Source organism: Bactrocera neohumeralis, unplaced genomic scaffold (assembly GCF_024586455.1).
Source record: "Bactrocera neohumeralis isolate Rockhampton unplaced genomic scaffold, APGP_CSIRO_Bneo_wtdbg2-racon-allhic-juicebox.fasta_v2 cluster09, whole genome shotgun sequence".
Taxonomy (NCBI): Eukaryota; Metazoa; Arthropoda; class Insecta; order Diptera; family Tephritidae; genus Bactrocera; species Bactrocera neohumeralis.
The window spans coordinates 27,555,489-27,567,665 of NW_026089622.1; the positions used below are offsets into that span (position 1 = coordinate 27,555,489).

The window sequence follows — 12,177 nt, forward strand, 5'->3', positions numbered from 1 at the left end:
CAGTTTTCGTATTTGGAGCAAGCCGAGGATTTAAAATTTTCCGGAAGATCTGATTCGTCAGATTCTAGAATTGCGTCATACGCAGCTTGGAGACGTGTCCAGAAATTGCCTAGATTTTCTTTTTTGATTTCTAGTACCGATTCAGAATTGTCCTGAATCAGTGAAAATGAAAATCGAGTGCAGTATCGAATTAAACTGTCACTCTCAGCGATAAACTTAGTATATGAAATGTCTTTAATTTTTTTTTGCTTTGTAGCACCTTGCTTTGAGCGTGTAGCTTCAGCAGGTGTACATGGGCTCTTTTCTTCAGAAATCATTTTTTGTACCTTTAGATATTGAATCGATTTAGATTCTTTAGAATCTCCGTTCATTTAGATAATAGGTAAAAATTGAAAATATGAGACAGAAAAAACTTCTCTCAGTGTATTTATGGTGTTAATAAATACGTTTGAATCTTTAAGATACGCGGTTTGTATGGTTGTTGTATACACAAGTACAGTAGAATCCCGATTATCCGAACACCGATTATCCGAATATCCGATTATCCGGACTCATTCGTCTCGGCTCTAATTGTCAATTTGAAAATGTTTTAACGGTGCAATGAAACATGTTACGACAAGTTTATTTTCGCGTCTGATCGTGTTACGTGTACTCCCGCTTTCATTTGTTTGCGGGATAGTGTTTGTTATAGTTTCATTTTCTTAGATAGCGTTCAACTGAAAGGTTGTCTCTTATTTTTGTCTGCCTTTTTGTGTTAGAAGTTTACAATGTCCAAGCGAAAAAGAGTAGTGTTGTCTCTTAATGACAAAGTGAAGATAATTAAAAGTATAAAAAATGGTGAATCTGGCAGTAAGTTGGCACAAATATATGGTGTAGGAACTTCTACGATATCAGACATTAAAAAGAATTCTGATGCCATAATGAAATTCACCTGCGCGCTTGAGAAAGAAGATGGAAGTTCGCAACGTAAAGTTATGAAAAAGTCTCAAAATGAAATTCTGGAGAATGCAGTTTATACTTGGTTTTTACAAAAGAAAGCATTGGATTTTAATCAAAAACTTGGTGGTGATAATTCTTTCAAAGCGAGCTGTGGATGGTTAGCAAGATTCAAATCTATACATGGCATTCGAGAACTGGAGATTCAAGGAGAGAAACTTTCTGCTAACGTTGCATCAACCGACTCTTTTGTAGACGAGTTAAAAAAATTTCTAGATGAAAAAGAATACGATTTTGATTTTGTATACAATGCAGATGAAACAGGTCTTAATTGGAAAGCTCTACCAAGCAGATCGTTAGCATCGCATCGTGAAAATTCAGCACCTGGGCACAAAGTGAGTAAGGACAGAGTTACAGTTATGGTTTGCGCAAACGCTAATGGAACTCATCGATTGCCACTGCTACTTATTGGTAAATCAAAAAAATCCGCGCTGTTTCAAAAATGTTAAAATCCCCTTAACTTACGCTAACCAAAAAAAAGCATGGATGAACACAGATATTTTTCTTACTTGGTATGAAAATACGTTTATTCCTGAAGTGAAGAAATTTCAAAAGGACGTGGGGAAAGAGGGCGACGTATTGTTGTTGTTAGATAATGCACCAACGCACCCTTCCGCTGAAACACTAAATCGAGAAAATGGGAAGATCACAGTTAAGTTTTTACCCCCTAACGTAACATCGATATTGCAACCAATGGACCAAAGTATCATTGAAACTTTAAAACGTTTATACAGAAAGCAACTATTGCGTCGTCTTTTGACAACAGAGGACAGTGAAATAGAAACGACGTTAAAGTTTTTTAAGGAAACAAATTTGAAAGATTGTTGTTATATGCTGGTAGAAGCGTGGAACTCTGTGGAAATGCAAACATTAAAAAGAGCTTGGAATAAATTATTAAAATTAACACTATCTAATTCCTCGATTAAACCGCATGACGATTTTAAAGAAAAGAACAGAAGCAATGAAAATTCTTAGCATTGGTGAAGGGTGCGATGAAGAAAATATTAAGGAATGGCTGAACTGCGATAGTGAAGACCCTGGATTTCAGATATTAACTGATGAAGAAATCATTGAGGATTTGAACAATAACGAAAGAGAAGATGAAGATGAAGAAGATACTGAAACTGGGGAAGTATGTCAAGTACCATCTCACGCAGAAGCTTTTGAAGCTCTTGATATTGCTTTTAAGTGGTTTGAAAGACAGGATGTATCGGATCCCATACAGTTGTTACAACTGAAACGCACCAGGGACTTGGCCGCAATGAAACGAAATGATTCTTTACGTCAAAGACCAATAACAAGTTATTTCCAACCAAAGTTTTAAATTACATAGGCATTATGTAATACATTATTTATCGTTATAGCTCGGTTGTTATATATCGTACATATGTATTATCTGAACTACACTTGTAAAACTTATTACATAATAAAACTTTATTATATTTTAAATATTGTTTGATTTGCTTTGAAATCGATTATCCGGATTTTCGATTATACGGAATACCCCTGGTTTTAATTGATCCGGATAATCGGGATTCTACTGTATCTAATAACGAACGCGTATTTCGTTTTCCTTAATATAAAATTGTATTTTTGTTGTATCCGCAAGGTAGGAACCAACGAACGAGTGTTTCGTTTTCCTTATTATAAAATTGTATTTTTGTTGTATCCGTATACGCAATGGCCGAACCAACGAGCGAGTTTTTCGTTTTCGTTATCCCTAATAGTTGTGCTATTAGTTTGTTTTGTTTTCTTTCTATTTTATTTATTGTTTTTTCGATTTTATTTATTGCTTCGCACTCGTTCGTTTATAATTGCGTATACGGGCGATAATAAGGAAAGAGAAAAGGGTTAATGACCTTTGTATATAAAAGATTTTTTCCGTTTGCAATCCTGCTTGCTTGTGCTTTAGCAAGAACAAGAGGTATTGCTTGAAATATGCCGATTTGGCCTTTGGATATATGTATGTGAGAACAATTAGAGATACTAACACGTATGTATGTATGTATGTAAAGTATGTGCTGGTTTTGTCTTTCATTATTATTATTTTTTTTTTGATTTGACCGTATATTTTTTTTTTTTTGGGGGTTAAATTAAAATATTTGTAATTGCAATTAGCGCTCCGTTTAGTTTTATTAAAGTTGCAAATTAATTCCCGAAAGTTTGAAATAGTTTTAGTTTAAACGTAGGAAATACAGTCAAAGGCAAACTGTATGCCATATGTCTGTACGTATGATTTTACAATACGAATGACGCGGGAGAAGAAAATTGGTAAGATGCAGGTATGCACCTAAGTACACATTGGAATATGTGCAATTTTGTAGAAATTGATATTTATTAATATTTATACATACATATGTGTGTATGTTGTTTTCCAACATTGGTTGGTACTTATATGTCAATATATGTATAATTAAATATAAAATATGAATATAAGTATTTGCATATATGTACATATGTTGTATTTTCTTATTTATATTTTTCCTTTACTGATTGAATTTGTCCATGCTTTATATTTGCGCAATCGTGCTTATACTTTTTGGAGTATAAGGGGTATTGCCGGAAAATGGGGTCAAGTGTATACTTGAATTTTTTGTTTTTATACTCTCGCAACAATGTTGCTAACGAGAGTATTATAGTTTTGATCACATAACGGTTGTTTGTAAGTCCTAAAACTAAAAGAGTCAGATATAGGGTTATATATACCAAAGTGATCAGGGCGACGAGTAGAGTCGAAATCCGGATGTCTGTCTGTCCGTCCGTCCGTCTGTACGTCCGTCTGTCCGTCCGTCCGTGCAAGCTGAAACTTGAGTAAAAATTGAGATATCATGATGAAACTTGGTACACGTATTCCTTGGCTCCATAAGAAGGTTAAGTTCGAAGATGGGCAAAATCGGCCCACTGCCACGCCCACAAAATGGCGGAAACCGAAAACCTATAAAGTGTCATAACTAAGCCATAAATAAAGATATTAAATGAAATTTGGCACAAGGGATCGCATTAAGGAGGGGCATATTTGGACGCAATTTTTTGGAAAAGTGGGCGTGGCCCCGCCCCCTACTAAGTTTTTTGTACATATCTCGGAAACTACTATAGCTATGTCAACCAAACTCTACAGAGTCGTTTTCTTCAGGCATTCCCATATACAGTTCAAAAATGGAAGAAATCGGATAATAACCACGCCCACCTCCCATACAAAGGTTATGTTGAAAATCACTAAAAGTGCGTTAACCGACTAACAAAAAACGTCAGAAACACTAAATTTAACGGAAGAAATTGCAGAAGGAAGCTGCACCCAGGCTTTTTTTAAAAATTGAAAATGGTCGTGGCCTCGCCCACTTACGGACCAAAAACCATATCTCAGGAACTACTTAACCGATTTCAATGAAATTCGGTATATAATATTTTCTTAACACCCTGATGACATGTACGAAATATGGGTGAAATCGGTTGATAACCACGCCTTCTTCCAATATAACGCTATTTTGAATTCCATCTGATGCCTTTTCTGTATAATACGAGTATATATGTATGTACATTAGGAACCAATGATGATAGCGGAATAAAACTTTAAAAAATACGGTATTTGAAAAATATGTAAATGACGTATAATGAAATCTCGATTATCACTTTATCATGCGAGAGTATAAAATGTTCGGTGACACCCGAACTTAGCCCTTCCTTACTTGTTTTTTTTCAAATTTGTGTGTTTGGATACACAATGGTAAGCGTAAATAGGACCTTTTTTCTTAGATATGTATATGCCAATATATATATATAATTATATATTACATTATATACTGTTCATACATATATTGGAGGTAAATACATATATATGTATAGCGAACCAAACTGCTTTTCGGTTTCCCGGAAATTAACCGTAAATTGAAACAGTTTGTCGGCAACCGTTTCCTTAAAAGGTTTACCCGACTTGAATACAGTTTTTATGAATATAAACTGTACCTGTTACCAACATACATATATGAAAATAAAAATTTTTTAAATAAGAAGTGGAGTCGATACAACTCACTTTGAGCCGCTTCAAGGGGCTAAGGGCTGTGACTGCAATAAAGATGGGGGGATATGCCGATGCCTGTGATCCGTTTCCTTTCCGTTTGTTTTGTTTCCGAACTGCTTCTTGTTGTGTTGTTGCCGATGTTGGTTTCCTTTCCTCGTTTTGAAATATATATATATATATATATATACATATATATTTCTTTTGTTATTTATTCTTTACTTATTGTAAAATTTTTTTGCTTTTTGTTTAAATTAATTTTTGTGGTATTCGCGCCCGATAATTACACTATCATTAAACGCGCCCGTTTTGATATTTGAGCCACTTATATTTTTCGCGCCCGGTGTTTGAAGGGATTTTTATTTTTTGTTTGTTTCCTTTTAACTTTCGGCTTTTGCCACCCAATCTTCTTTTGTTTTGTTGTTTTGCTAATTGCACTTTGGGTTTTTTTTTGTTCTTTTATTTGCTTTTGTAAACAGTTTTTTTTTTTGTTTTTTGGTTTTGGTAACTGCTCTGTTGGCCCATTTTTGAAGTTTTATACTAGTTATACTTTTACTGTAACTGCACTTTATGCTTCACATAAATGCATACATATGTCGGTGTGTATGTAATGTTTTACCTTTTTGTGGTCACCGCAAAATATATGTATATCAACTCTCACTGTTTGGATTTTTTAATGTTTTTTCTCAATAGTGCCTTTCTTTAAGGCTCGAAGGACCATAGATATAATTTGCACCCTTGCACTTACCATTAAATTTTGCAACGTTCACCTTATTTGGAAGTAGAAACGCTCGGGCTTATGTTCTAAATTAAAATTTATTTCCAAAGAGCTGAGTCACGACAAAGGCTTGTCCACTACTTAAAACTGTATGTACCTCGGATTTATATAGAATATCTTTATTATAGTTTATAAAAATTATTATAGTTCATAAAAAGTAGAATACAAAGGGTTCACACGCTTAAATGCTGGCCCGCCACTGTTTTGTTCACTGTGTTATTCACTCTGCTCAGAAATCGAAGCACGCAACTGTCTGGATCACTAAAGGACGGCGATCGAAACGGGCGATAAACGGGCTCGAGAGTAGAAACTGAACTGCTGTGCAGTGGGGACGATCCCTTTTGTTGGCTGGTATCCCGCTGTGTGTAATCGTGTGGTGTGTATGTGCTTGTGTGGGTGTGAGATGCTCTCACCTGTGGGTTGTATTGATGTGGACTGTGGTGTGGTGATGTGGAAGTGAATGTGGTGAGTGTAGCGTGTTAGCGATGTGTGTAGATGTGGTGTGGGGCAGGCGACTAAGGCTCATTTAGCCACACTTATTTAGCAGTAATTTATAATTAAGATATGTTTCGGGTTCCTTACTGTTTTTAACATATTGCAATTTTAGAGATAAAAATATTGGAAAGTGATCAGTAAGCGTATGTTTATATGTAATTGAGTTAATATTATTAATGTTAGTCTTAACGAACATATTATCTATACAAGTTCCATTGTCGTTGTTTGGTCTAGTGGTATCATTGAAATATGAAATGTAATTTAAGTTTGAGAGTTCAGATATGAGTAAGTCCGCGTGATAGTCCATGTCTTTTAAATTTATATTGAAGTTGCCTACTATTATGTGATTTTGATTTTGATATGACTTTCATATTAGGTTCAGCATACTTTTTTATGTTGTCTATAAATTCGTCATGGCATCTATAAACTCCAGTTATTTTTAAATGTGAGTTATTATTAATATTTATATTAGTAGAGATAAAATTGAAGCGACCATTAATATACATACATACTGCGATTATAGTGTATGCTATAATCTTTAATTCAAAAAATTGATAAGTTATTAAATTCCACGTTTCTGTACATACTATAACATGTGGTTTGGATTGTAAACTGTTAAGAAATACCTCAAGTTTCTCATAATTAGCATTTAAGCTTCTAATATTATATCAATATTATCACTAATTTTTACGTTTAGATCTTCTAAGCTAACCGCAGATTCTTCAATTACACATTTTAGTAGTATTAGTAGTAGATAGTTTTGTATTGCGATGTTGGCGCCCTCTCCGGCACTGGTAATTTACCAATATGTGTCGGTATCATGGGCTCACCGGATAATCAGTACACTTAATAATTTTATTCAATTTAAATTTAAGAAATTCACAGGCGCTGACATCAGTTGCTTCATGCCCTATACAGCTACTCTTATTATGCTGTTTATTGTAATACATACAATTGACGCATCTCTTGACAGTACTGGTACACTTGCTGGTGTCATGATTTCCAGCGCAGATTAGACACACAGTTTCATTATTACATTTTTTGCGGCAGTGATTGGCGCGGCCGCAGTTGTAACACATACTTAAGTCAAAAGCATCAAAGACACGACAGCTTTTATACCCGATGTAGACTAGTCTCGATGTCATGACACTAAGATAGATATCAGGAGACACTTCCAATATTATGCTACGCTTGTTTTTGCCAAAGTCAGCAACGATATTATAATCACCGTCAAAGAAAGCACTGTTTCTATTACATAAGTTTTCAACCAGTTCTTCCTTATTCATGTCACTTTCTATATCAAATATTTTTATTTTAGGCGAGTTTAGTTTTTCCTGATCAACTTCATAATTATCACCAAGTTTTTCAGCAAGCACTGTCTTGGTTCTGGAGACATCTTCTTTATTTTTACACTTTACAATAATATCACCTGCTTTTGTTGATCTGAGCATAATTTTTAGTTACTGACTTGTTTTTTGTTCTTATAACAATATCAGGGACCTTTGCCATAACTTTTTCTTTAGTGTTTTCTTTAAGAATTTCAGCATAAGATTTACTTTTGTTTACTCCAGCTTTGCGCAATTCTAAAAGATCATTTAATATTTGATTCTTAGATTTTAATTCTGAGTTTAAGTCCCGCAATAGTTCAATTTCCACTTTGTCGTTGATCAGTTGGGCTTTATCAATACTCCTCACTGTTTTATTTAGTAGTTCTTGAGGGTTTGATGTATCCAACAAAACACTAGCACTGAGACATGTTTTAAGCTCATCTTTTTCACGCAGTTTTACATGTGCGATAATTTTCTTAGCATTTTCATCAAGTCTGGCGTGATCGGCAGAGGTTATGTTTTCAATGTTATGATCAGAACACACCACTAATCGTTTTCCGACATATAGACCCTTTTTACTTTTATACTTGTTAAAATCTCCTTCATGAAAAACACTTTCACAAATAATACAAATTACAATTTTAGGTACTTTTATATTAGAATGACACTTGAAAGTTTCGTCACATTTTTCCGTAGGCTGCACGTTCGCCGCCATTGATCCGCTATGGTTACCATGTATTTGTCGTATTTGTAAGTATATCCAGTAGTTTTTTTCGATATGTCATTCGAATGAAAAATGCCAATCGTTTAGCTTAGTACGCAGCTCTGAAGAAACGTAAAAACTTCATATAAAAAAACGCTTAAGAAACGGTCAAGATACTTTGCTGCGACAAACTTACTTGTGCTAGTACGCAGCTCTCAAGAAATCTAGTACCAATTTTTGATACTTTTTTTCAGTAAAATGTGAATATGGCAAACCTTGTTTTGCGAAGAAACATCAAATCAACAATTGTTTCTTGAAGGAAATTCGAAGTAATCGTCAAATTCATCCTAAATTAGTTGAAATCATTATTATAAAGTATATTCCATATTGAAATGTTGTATAAAACCTACCAATCATCAACAACATTTCTTAAATCTCAATGAAAATATTTATGTTACCATATACATACACACATACATATTACGCACAAAGTTTGTTTTCTTTGTTTATTCTCTCTTGCTCTTCTAATGTAGATCATTCACAATGCGTAACCAGCTGCCAAAATTACTTGAGAAATAATGTATTTTTTTTCTTGAGCAATTACTTAAGAGCTGCGTACCAACCTTAATAGACAAATTTATGAAAATGTGAGTAAATATTTTCAAATTTTAAAGTTTTGTTATAATTTTTAGTAATAAAGAACAAAAACAAGAAATCAATGAATAGAATACCTCATTAAAAAAAAATTAATTTATATGAACAAAATGTTTGTATTTCAGTTTACATTGAAAAAAAAATATTTATAAGGTTAAAGACATATACATTATCAAATAAAATTTAATAAATAATATTTTAATTTGTCTCTTTTCTTTTTTTCAATTGCGCTTCGATTTAGGCTGATATTATAGATATTATGTAATGCTGCACAAACTTTAGCAAATCTTGCCACTTTTGTGGGATGATACCTTTCTCTTTTTAAGATTTCAATGCTACGTTCGACGATACATCTACAAAGAAAATTTTGTTAATGAGGTTTCCTTATTTGTTTTTTTTTTTTAATAACGCAATGGCTACGATCTCTTAGCTATCTCTGCACTATTTTGTTTTATCCCGATCACTTTCACTAAAGCTCAAATAAAAAAACAAAGTCGAATCAATTTTGATATTTAATTAGCTTTTGTTAGTTTATTAAAAATTTGCAACAGTTTTTACAGTTCCACATCTATTGTGAACTGAAAATACAATCCAAAGCAATTTGGATTTTTAAAACTATTGTGAATTGAAAACAAATTGCGATCCATTTGCTATGGTATGTCATAATGCCAATCACCTTGTAAGATTGACGTATCACGGAATTTTCTTTCGTATGTTTGCCGATTCGTGCACGGATGTAACGATTCGACTCCATCAAACCTTCCAGTGGTCAAATCTGACTACACAGTGACTCCTATGCTGACGATCAAATGGAACATTGGTACAAGGGGCGTTTCAAAGTAAGCAGGATTTTTTGATTATTTCGATTCGAAGTGTTAGTGTTATCGGCGTGTAAATGAGCTTCGAACAAAGAGCCAACATTAAATTTATTGATAATTGACTGACGGCCAAAAATTGCTCAGAATCCAACACTCGAAAGACATTATTAAAGAGGTCAAAAAGGACAAAAACTTCCTTTACAATACTGTGACTGGTAAAATGAAACGCCATAGTGCTGAATGGAAGGCACCGGATGAGCCGAAACCTAAAAAAACGGCACGGGGAAGTGAAAAGTGAAGACAATGCTGATTGGTTTTTATGATTCCAAGAGTATTGTCCACAAAGAATTTGTTCCAGCCGGCCAAACCGTTAACGCGGTACTCTCCCTTCGAGTTTTGAATGATTTAGTGCGCCGTATTCGACATGTTCGGCCCGAATAGCGCGAAGATGAAAATTTGCGTTTGTTGCACGATAATGCGCCGTCTCATCGATCGACGCTTGTGACCGATTATTTGACCAAAAATCACATTTTAACCATTTACCACTCCCCGTATTCACCTAATGGCACCGTGCGACTTCTTCCTTATCGGAAAAATGCTTTTGCCCATGAAAGGAATGCGTTATGTAGACGTAGAGACCATTCAAAAGGCTTGTACCGGCATACTGGCGGCCATACCGGCCAACGAGCTAAAAGATTCGTTTGACATGCTTTTGGACCGCGCAAAAGGCTGTATTGAAGCAGAAGTAGACTATTTTGAATAAAATAAATTGATTTTGCCGAAAACATCATTTGTTCTGTTTTTTTAAGTCCTGTTTATTTTGGAGAGTTCCTTTGCTCAATTGTTACCAATAAAACAGATGTGCAAAATTTTTTGTAATTAAAATTGATAAGAGGAGCACTTGGAAATATTACGTAAAAAGATTGAAGTTGGCGCAGCTATTCTGGCTCCTTAGTTCGAGATCCCTCCTCAGTCTGATGATTAAGTTGCTAATTTATAATGTAAAACTTAAGCCGATGTGGCATTTAAATTTGGGCTAGTGCAGCTAATTCAAATTTAAAAGTACTTTAAACTTCTAAGCACCATAGTGGGGGCTACTTTCTATGTGAGAAACGATGTCATCCACCGTGATCTGAAGAACAATCGAAGAATTTAGTAGACGTTACCTCTTCCGCCTGGAGAATCATGAAAATATATTTGTGATTCAAGTGTTGGACAATAGTTTACAACGTAGAAGATTGAAAAGATACCACCTGCTGGACCTCCTCTTTTGATTCAATTAATGTTTAAAATTTTATTTTATTTGTTTGTCATTGTGTTTTCATGAAATTGAGTTATTGGTTTTTATATTTTAACAGATTTTAAATATATTGAAATAATTACAACGATGAAGAACGATGGTTTCTATACCGCAACTATACTCGTTTCAAAAAAGGGAATCCCAATTTATTTTCGGTTAATGTCGACAACATCAACAGGAATGTCACATAGAAGTTCTTATGTCATTTTAAAACAATAAAGGTAATGGGAATAGTGAATACTCTTTCCAACAATAGTCAGATCGAGGTGCTGGTAATTCTTGAAAATAACAATTTTGTTCTTTTCGGTTTTTTTGAACGATGTTTTATATTTATTGTCATCAAATTTAGCACCAAGCTTTTTATCTTTTGGTGTGAAATTATTAATGTTTTCAATAAATTTTACTGGCAAGGTTTTGAATTTACTTTGTCATAAAATTTGATTATATAAACTGGTCTATGTCTTTTAATGTTCTCTTGATGCCTACTGAGATTCTTGTTTTGGCTCACTCATAACCCAGAAATGTGTATGGATGACTTGCCGATCTCCTTAACTTAATTGTTTAAAACAATCATTGCCATAATTTTTATGACGACGGAGATTGGGTTGGACAAATTTAGTTGAGTGAGCTCGTGGAGTTTTTTTTTATTGTAATCTCGTTTTCCAATGCAAATTCTCTTACGACTTTTCTCTATTTTCGATGCATTCTCATAAAACACGATGTTGACGCCGCCCACGCCCAATTTCACTGCAACTTCTGTGTCGGGAGAGCGGTCGCTTCTTCGAAGTTTTAATTTGAACGCAACCAAATTTTGATTTGTAAAAAGTTGCGCCCGGGCTTCTTTTGCGACAAATTAAACTAAATGTGTTATAAGGAAGATTTTGTTCTTTTATTGATTATTTCGCTGAATTATCATTCGAGCCGCATAACGGAAAGTGCATTGATTCGCCTGACTTAGCAACACGCATGATTACAACATATTTTGGACTTGTGCTCTGCAAGCTTTAATATTAACATTATTGCGAAGATAACCCAACAAACCAATGTAAAGGTGAAGTAGATGATAAAGATCAAATAAGTGTTTGTGGAT

At 34.2% G+C, this 12,177-nt stretch overlaps 1 pseudogene; it reads left to right on the forward strand.

The window, feature by feature from the left end:
- The first annotated feature begins 488 nt into the window (after nucleotides 1-488).
- On the forward strand, nucleotides 489-2,536 carry LOC126764253 (jerky protein homolog-like; annotated as a pseudogene).
- Nucleotides 2,537-12,177: the final 9,641 nt, after the last annotated feature.